Source organism: Taudactylus pleione, unplaced genomic scaffold, assembly GCF_031769625.1.
Source record: "Taudactylus pleione unplaced genomic scaffold, aTauple2 ptg000144l, whole genome shotgun sequence".
In the NCBI taxonomy this organism is placed as follows: domain Eukaryota; kingdom Metazoa; phylum Chordata; class Amphibia; order Anura; family Myobatrachidae; genus Taudactylus; species Taudactylus pleione.
This window is the reverse complement of record NW_028284546.1, coordinates 140,509-149,454: the sequence shown is the minus strand read 5'-3', so window position 1 is coordinate 149,454 and position 8,946 is coordinate 140,509.

Here is an 8,946-nt window from a genome sequence, read left to right as displayed (position 1 = left end):
GGTGGTCAGTATAAATAGAGAGCGTGGGCTGGAGGTGACATCCTGAGGTAGCTGGAGCCCTGAGCGGGAAGACAGGGGGCTGTGAGACAGTGGGAGGTGGTCAGTATAAATAGAGCGCGTGGGCTGGAGGTGACATCCTGAGGTAGCTGGAGCCCTGAGTGGGAAGACAGGGGGCTGTGTGACAGTGGGAGGTGGTCAGTATAAATAGAGAGCGCAGGCTGGAGGTGACATCCTGAGGTAGCTGGAGCCCTGAGCGGGAAGACAGGGGGATGTGAGACAGTGGGAGATGGTCAGTATAAATAGAGAGCGTGGGCTGGAGGTGACATCCTGAGGTAGCTGGAGCCCTGAGCGGGAAGACAGGGTCTGTGAGACAGTGGGAGGTGGTCAGTATCAATAGAGAGCGTGGGCTTGAGGTGACATGCTGAGGTAGCTGGTGCACTGAGCGGGAAGTCAGGGCTGTGAGACAGTGGGAGGTGGTCAGTATAAATAAAGAGCACGGGCTGGAGGTGACATCCTGAGGTAGCTGGAGCCCTGAGCAGGAAGACAGGGATGTGAGACAGTGTGAGGTGGTCAGTATAAATAGAGAGCGTGGGCTGGAGGTGACATCCTGAGGTAGCTGGAGCCCTGAGTGGGAAGACAGGGGGCTGTGAGACAGTGGGAGGTGGTCAGTATTAATAGAAAGCGCGGGCTGGAGGTGACATCCTTAGGTAGCTGGAGCCCTGATTGTGAAGACAGGGGGCTGTGAGACAGTGGGAGGTGGTCTGTATAAATAGAGAGCGTGGGCTGGAGGTGACATCCTGAGGTAGCTGGAGCCCTGAGCGGGAAGTTGGGGCTGTGAGACAGTGGGAGGTGGTCAGTAGAAATAGAGAGCGCGGGCTGGAGGTGACATCCTGAGGTAGCTGGAGCCCTGAGCGGGAAGACAGGGGGATGTGAGATAGTGGGAGGTTGTCAGTATAAATAGAGAGCGCGGGCTGAGGTGACATCCTGAGGTAGCTGGAGCCCTAAGCGGGAAGACGGGGCCGTGAGACAGTGGGAGGTGGTCAGTATAAATAGAGAGCGTGGGCTGGAGGTGACATCCTGAGGTAGCTGGAGCCCTGAGCGGGAAGACAGGGGGATGTGAGACAGTGGGAGGTGGTCAGTATAAATAGAAAGCGTGGGCTGGAGGTGAGATCCAGAGGTAGCTGGAGCCCTGAGCTGGAAGACGGGGCTGTGAGACAGTGGGAGGTGGTCAGTATAAATAGAGAGCGTGGGTTGGAGGTGACATCCTGAGGTAGCTGGTGCACTGAGCGGGAAGTCAGGGCTGTGAGACAGTGGGAGGTGGTAAGTATAAATAGAGAGCGCTGGCTGGAGGTGACATCCTGAGGTAGCTGGAACCCTGAGCGGGAAGACAGGGGGATGTGAGACAGTGGGAGGTGGTCAGTAGAAATAGAGAGCGCGGGCTGGAGGTGACATCCTGAGGTAGCTGGAGCCCTGAGCGGGAAGACGGGGCCGTGAGACAGTGGGAGGTGGTCAGTATAAATAGAGAGCGTGGGCTGAGGTGACATCCTGAGGTAGCTGGAGCCCTGAGCGGGAAGACAGATGGCTGTGAGACAGTGGGAGGTGGTCAGTATAAATAGAGAGCGTGGGCTGGAGGTGACATCCTGAGGTAGCTGGAGCCCTGAGTGGGAAGACAGGGGGCTGTGTGACAGTGGGAGGTGGTCAGTATAAATAGAGAGCGCGGGCTGGAGGTGACATCCTGAGGTAGCTGGAGCCCTGAGCGGGAAGACAGGGGGATGTGAGACAGTGGGAGGTGGTCAGTATAAATAGAGAGCGCAGGCTGGAGGTGACATCCTGAGGTAGCTGGAGCCCTGAGCGGGAAGACAGGGGGATGTGAGATAGTGGGAGATAGTCAGTATAAATAGAGAGCGTGGGCTGGAGGTGACATCCTGAGGTAGCTGGAGCCCTGAGCGGGAGACAGGGTCTGTGAGACAGTGGGAGGTTCTCAGTATCAATAGAGAGCGTGGGCTTGAGGTGACATCCTGAGGTAGCTGGTGCACTGAGCGGGAAGTCAGGGCTGTGAGACAGTGGGAGGTGGTCAGTATAAATAAAGAGCGCGGGCTGGAGGTGACATCCTGAGGTAGCTGGAGCCCTGAGCGGGAAGACAGGGGGATGTGAGACAGTGGGAGGTGGTCAGTAAAAATAGAGAGCGTGAGCTGGAGGTGACATCCTGAGATAGCTGGAGCCCTGAGCGGGAAGTTGGGGCTGTGAGACAGTGGGAGGTGGTCAGTATAAATAGAGAGCGTGGGCTGGAGGTGACATCCTGAGGTAGCTGGAGCCCTGAGCGGGAAGACAGGGGGATGTGAGACAGTGGTAGGTTGTCAGTATAAATAGAGAGCGCTGGCTGAGGTGACATCCTGAGGTAGCTGGAGCCCTGAGCGGGAAGACAGGGGGCCGTGAGACAGTGGGAGGTGGTCAGTATAAATAGGGAGCGTGGGCTGGAGGTGACATCCTGAGGTAGCTGGAGCCCGGAGCGGGAAGACAGGAGTATGTGAGACAGTGGGAGGTGGTCAGTATAAATAGAGAGCGTGGGCTGGAGGTGAGATCCAGAGGTAGCTGGAGCCCTGAGCTGGAAGACGGGGCTGTGAGACAGTGGGAGGTGGTCAGTATAAATAGAGAGCGTGGGTTGGAGGTGACATCCTGAGGTAGCTGGTGCACTGAGCGGGAAGTCAGGGCTGTGAGACAGTGGGAGGTGGTCAGTATAAATAAAGAGCGCGGGCTGGAGGTGACATCCTGAGGTAGCTGGAGCCCTGAGCGGGAAGACAGGGGGATGTGAGACAGTGGGAGGTGGTCAGTAAAAATAGAGAGCTTGGGCTGGAGGTGACATCCTGAGGTAGCTGGAGCCCTGAGCGGGAAGTCGGGGCTGTGAGACAGTGGGAGGTGGTCAGTATAAATACAGAGCGTGGGCTGGAGGTGACATCCTGAGGTAGCTGGAGCCCTGAGCGGGAAGACAGTGGGATGTGAGACAGTGGGAGGTGGTCAGTATAAATAGAGAGCGTGGGCTGGAGGTGACATCCTGAGGTAGCTGGTGCACTGAGCGGGAAGAAAGGGGGCTGTGAGACAGTGGGAGGTGGTCTGTAGAAATAGAGAGCGTGGGCTGGAGGTGACTTCCTGAGGTAGCTGGAGCCCTGAGCAGGAAGACGGGGATGTGAGACAGTGTGAGGTGGTCAGTATAAATGAGAGCGTGGGCTGGAGGTGACATCCTGAGGTAGCTGGAGCCCTGAGTGGGAAGACAGGGGGCTGTGAGACAGTGGGAGGTGGTCAGAATTAATAGAAAGCTGGGGCTGGAGGTGACATCCTTAGGTAGCTGGAGCCGTGATTGTGAAGACAGGGGGCTGTGAGACAGTGGGAGGTGGTCTGTATAAATAGAGAGCGTGGGCTGGAGGTGACATCCTGAGGTAGCTGGAGCATTGAGCGGGAAGTTGGGGCTGTGAGACAGTGGGAGGTGGTCAGTATAAATAGAGAGCGTGGGCTGGAGGTGACATCCTGAGGTAGCTGGAGCCCTGAGCGGGAAGACAGGGGGATGTGAGACAGTGGCAGGTTGTCAGTATAAATAGAGAGCGCGGGCTGAGGTGACATCCTGAGGTAGCTGGAGCCCTGAGCGGGAAGACTGGGGGCCGTGAGACAGTGGGAGGTGGTCAGTATAAATAGAGAGCGTGTGCTGGAGGTGACATCCTGAGGTAGCTGGAGCCCGGAGCGGGAAGACAGGGGTATGTGAGACAGTGGGAGGTGGTCAGTATAAATAGAGAGCGTGGGCTGGAGGTGAGATCCAGAGGTAGCTGGAGCTCTGAGCTGGAAGTCGGGGCTGTGAGACAGTGGGAGGTGGTCAGTATAAATAGAGAGCGTGGGTTGGAGGTGACATCCTGAGGTAGCTGGTGCACTGAGCGGGAAGTCAGGGCTGTGAGACAGTCGGAGGTGGTCAGTATAAATAGAGAGCGCTGGCTGGAGGTGACATCCTGAGGTAGCTGGAGCCCTGAGCGGGAAGACAGGGTGATGTTAGACAGTGGGAGGTGGTCAGTATAAATAGAGAGCGTGGGCTGGAGGTGACATCCTGAGGTAGCTGGAGCCCTGAGCGGGAAGTTGGGGCTGTGAGACAGTGGGAGGTGGTCAGTATAAATAGAGAGCGTGGGCTGGAGGTGACATCCTGAGGTAGCTGGAGCCCTGAGCGGGAAGACAGGAGGCTGTGAGACAGTTGGAGGTGGCCAGTATAAATAATTAGCGCAGGCTGGAGGTGACATCCTGAGGTAGCTGGAGCCCTGAGCGGGAAGACAGGGGGATATGAGACAGAGGGAGGTGGTCAGTAGAAATAGAGAGCGTGGGCTGGAGGTGACATCCTCAGGTAGCTGGTGCACTGAGCAGGAAGACAGGGAGGCTGTGAGACAGTGGGAGGTGGTCAGTAGAAATAGAGAGCGTGGGCTGGAGGTGACATCCTGAGGTAGCTGGAGCCCTGAGCGGGAAGACAGGGAGATGTGAGACAGTGGGAGGTGGTCAGTAGAAATAGAGAGCGCGGGCTGGAGGTGACATCCTGAGGTAGCTGGAGCCCTGAGTGGGAAGACAGGGGGCTGTGAGACAGTGGGAGGTGGTCAGTATAAATAGAGAGCGCGGGCTGGAGGTGACATCCTGAGGTAGCTGGAGCCCTGAGCGGGAAGACAGGGGGCTGTGTGACAGTGGGAGGTGGTCAGTATAAATAGAGAGCGCGGGCTGGAGGTGACATCCTGAGGTAGCTGGAGCCCTGAGCGGGAAGACAGGGGGCTGTGAGACCGTGGGATGTGGTCAGTATAAATAGAGAGCACGGGCTGGAGGTGACATCCTGAGGTAGCTGGTGCCCTGAGCGGGAAGACGGGGTTGTGTGACAGTGGGAGGTGGTCAGTATAAATAGAGAGCGCGGGCTGGAGGTGACATCCTGAGGTAGCTGGTGCCCTGAGCGGGAAGTCAGGGGGCTATGAGACAGTGGGAGGTGGTCAGTATAAATAGAGAGCGCGGGCTGGAGGTGACATCCTGAGGTAGCTGGAGCCCTGCGCGTGAAGACAGGGGGCTGTGTGACAGTGGGAGGTGGTCAGTATAAATAGAGAGCGCGGGCTGGAGGTGACATCCTGAGGTAGCTGGAGCCCTGAGCGGGAAGACAGGGGGCTGTGAGACAGTGGAAGGTGGTCAGTATAAATAGAGAGCACGGGCTGGAGGTGACATCCTGAGGTAGCTGGTGCCCTGAGCGGGAAGACAGGGGGTTGTGTGACAGTGGGAGGTGGTCAGTATAAATAGAGAGCGCGGGCTGGAGGTGACATCCTGAGGTAGCTGGTGCCCTGAGCGGGAAGACAGGGGGCTCTGAGACAGTGGGAGGTGGTCAGTATAAATAGAGAGCGCGTGCTGGAGGTGACATCCTGAGGTAGCTGGAGCACTGAGCGGGAAGACAGGGGGCTGTGAGACAGTGGGAGGGGGTCAGTATAAATAGAGAGCGTGGGCTGGAGGTGACATCCTGAGGTAGCTGGAGCCCTGATTGTGAAGACAGGGGGCTGTGAGACAGTGGGAGGTGGTCTGTATAAATAGAGAGCGTGGGCTGGAGGTGACATCCTGAGGTAGCTGGAGCCCTGAGCGGGAAGTTGGGGCTGTGAGACAGTGGGAGGTGGTCAGTATAAATAGAGAGCGTGGGCTGGAGGTGACATCCTGAGGTAGCTGGAGCCCTGAGCGGGAAGACAGGAGGATGTGAGACAGTTGGAGGTGGTCACTATAAATAAATAGCGCAGGCTGGAAGTGACATCCTGAGGTAGCTGGAGCCCTGAGCGGGAAGACAGGGGGATGTGAGACAGTGGGAGGTGGTCAGTATAAATAGAGAGCGTGTGCTGGAGGTGACATCCTGAGGTAGCTGGTGCACTGAGCGGGAAGACAGGGGGCTGTGAGACAGTGGGAGGTGGTCTGTAGAAATAGAGAGCGTGGGCTGGAGGTGACATCCTGAGGTAGCTGGAGCCCTGAGCGGGAAGACAGGGAGATGTGAGACAGTGGGAGGTGGTCAGTAGAAATAGAGAGCGCGGGCTGGAGGTGACATCCTGAGGTAGCTGGAGCCCTGAGCGGGAAGACAGGGGGCCGTGAGACAGTGGGAGGTGGTCAGTATAAATAGAGAGCGTGGGCTGAGGTGACATCCTGAGGTAGCTGGAGCCCTGAGCGGGAAGACAGGGGGCCTTGAGAAAGTTGGAGGTGGTCAGTATAAATAGAGAGCGTGGGCTTGAGGTGACATCCTGAGGTAGCTGGAGTCCTGAGTGGGAAGACAGGGGGCTGTGTGACAGTGGGAGGTGGTCAGTATAAATAGAGAGCGTGGGCTGGAGGTGACATCCTGAGGTAGCTGGAGCCCTGAGCGGGAAGACAGGGGGCTGTGAGACAGTGGGAGGTGGTCAGTATAAATAGAGAGCGTGGGCTGGAGGTGACATCCTGAGGTAGCTGGAGCCCTGAGTGGGAAGACAGGGGGCTGTGTGACAGTGGGAGGTGGTCAGTATAAATAGAGAGCGCAGGCTGGAGGTGACATCCTGAGGTAGCTGGAGCCCTGAGCGGGAAGACAGGGGGATGTGAGACAGTGGGAGATGGTCAGTATAAATAGAGAGCGTGGGCTGGAGGTGACATCCTGAGGTAGCTGGAGCCCTGAGCGGGAAGACAGGGTCTGTGAGACAGTGGGAGGTGGTCAGTATCAATAGAGAGCGTGGGCTTGAGGTGACATGCTGAGGTAGCTGGTGCACTGAGCGGGAAGTCAGGGCTGTGAGACAGTGGGAGGTGGTCAGTATAAATAAAGAGCACGGGCTGGAGGTGACATCCTGAGGTAGCTGGAGCCCTGAGCAGGAAGACAGGGATGTGAGACAGTGTGAGGTGGTCAGTATAAATAGAGAGCGTGGGCTGGAGGTGACATCCTGAGGTAGCTGGAGCCCTGAGTGGGAAGACAGGGGGCTGTGAGACAGTGGGAGGTGGTCAGTATTAATAGAAAGCGCGGGCTGGAGGTGACATCCTTAGGTAGCTGGAGCCCTGATTGTGAAGACAGGGGGCTGTGAGACAGTGGGAGGTGGTCTGTATAAATAGAGAGCGTGGGCTGGAGGTGACATCCTGAGGTAGCTGGAGCCCTGAGCGGGAAGTTGGGGCTGTGAGACAGTGGGAGGTGGTCAGTAGAAATAGAGAGCGCGGGCTGGAGGTGACATCCTGAGGTAGCTGGAGCCCTGAGCGGGAAGACAGGGAGATGTGAGATAGTGGGAGGTTGTCAGTATAAATAGAGAGCGCGGGCTGAGGTGACATCCTGAGGTAGCTGGAGCCCTAAGCGGGAAGACGGGGCCGTGAGACAGTGGGAGGTGGTCAGTATAAATAGAGAGCGTGGGCTGGAGGTGACATCCTGAGGTAGCTGGAGCCCTGAGCGGGAAGACAGGGGGATGTGAGACAGTGGGAGGTGGTCAGTATAAATAGAAAGCGTGGGCTGGAGGTGAGATCCAGAGGTAGCTGGAGCCCTGAGCTGGAAGACGGGGCTGTGAGACAGTGGGAGGTGGTCAGTATAAATAGAGAGCGTGGGTTGGAGGTGACATCCTGAGGTAGCTGGTGCACTGAGCGGGAAGTCAGGGCTGTGAGACAGTGGGAGGTGGTAAGTATAAATAGAGAGCGCTGGCTGGAGGTGACATCCTGAGGTAGCTGGAACCCTGAGCGGGAAGACAGGGGGATGTGAGACAGTGGGAGGTGGTCAGTAGAAATAGAGAGCGCGGGCTGGAGGTGACATCCTGAGGTAGCTGGAGCCCTGAGCGGGAAGACGGGGCCGTGAGACAGTGGGAGGTGGTCAGTATAAATAGAGAGCGTGGGCTGAGGTGACATCCTGAGGTAGCTGGAGCCCTGAGCGGGAAGACAGATGGCTGTGAGACAGTGGGAGGTGGTCAGTATAAATAGAGAGCGTGGGCTGGAGGTGACATCCTGAGGTAGCTGGAGCCCTGAGTGGGAAGACAGGGGGCTGTGTGACAGTGGGAGGTGGTCAGTATAAATAGAGAGCGCGGGCTGGAGGTGACATCCTGAGGTAGCTGGAGCCCTGAGCGGGAAGACAGGGGGATGTGAGACAGTGGGAGGTGGTCAGTATAAATAGAGAGCGCAGGCTGGAGGTGACATCCTGAGGTAGCTGGAGCCCTGAGCGGGAAGACAGGGGGATGTGAGATAGTGGGAGATAGTCAGTATAAATAGAGAGCGTGGGCTGGAGGTGACATCCTGAGGTAGCTGGAGCCCTGAGCGGGAGACAGGGTCTGTGAGACAGTGGGAGGTTCTCAGTATCAATAGAGAGCGTGGGCTTGAGGTGACATCCTGAGGTAGCTGGTGCACTGAGCGGGAAGTCAGGGCTGTGAGACAGTGGGAGGTGGTCAGTATAAATAAAGAGCGCGGGCTGGAGGTGACATCCTGAGGTAGCTGGAGCCCTGAGCGGGAAGACAGGGGGATGTGAGACAGTGGGAGGTGGTCAGTAAAAATAGAGAGCGTGAGCTGGAGGTGACATCCTGAGATAGCTGGAGCCCTGAGCGGGAAGTTGGGGCTGTGAGACAGTGGGAGGTGGTCAGTATAAATAGAGAGCGTGGGCTGGAGGTGACATCCTGAGGTAGCTGGAGCCCTGAGCGGGAAGACAGGGGGATGTGAGACAGTGGTAGGTTGTCAGTATAAATAGAGAGCGCTGGCTGAGGTGACATCCTGAGGTAGCTGGAGCCCTGAGCGGGAAGACAGGGGGCCGTGAGACAGTGGGAGGTGGTCAGTATAAATAGAGAGCGTGGGCTGGAGGTGACATCCTGATGTAGCTGGAGCCCGGAGCGGGAAGACAGGGGTATGTGAGACAGTGGGAGGTGGTCAGTATAAATAGAGAGCGTGGGCTGGAGGTGAGATCCAGAGGTAGCTGGAGCCCTGAGCTGGAAGACGGGGCTGTGAGAC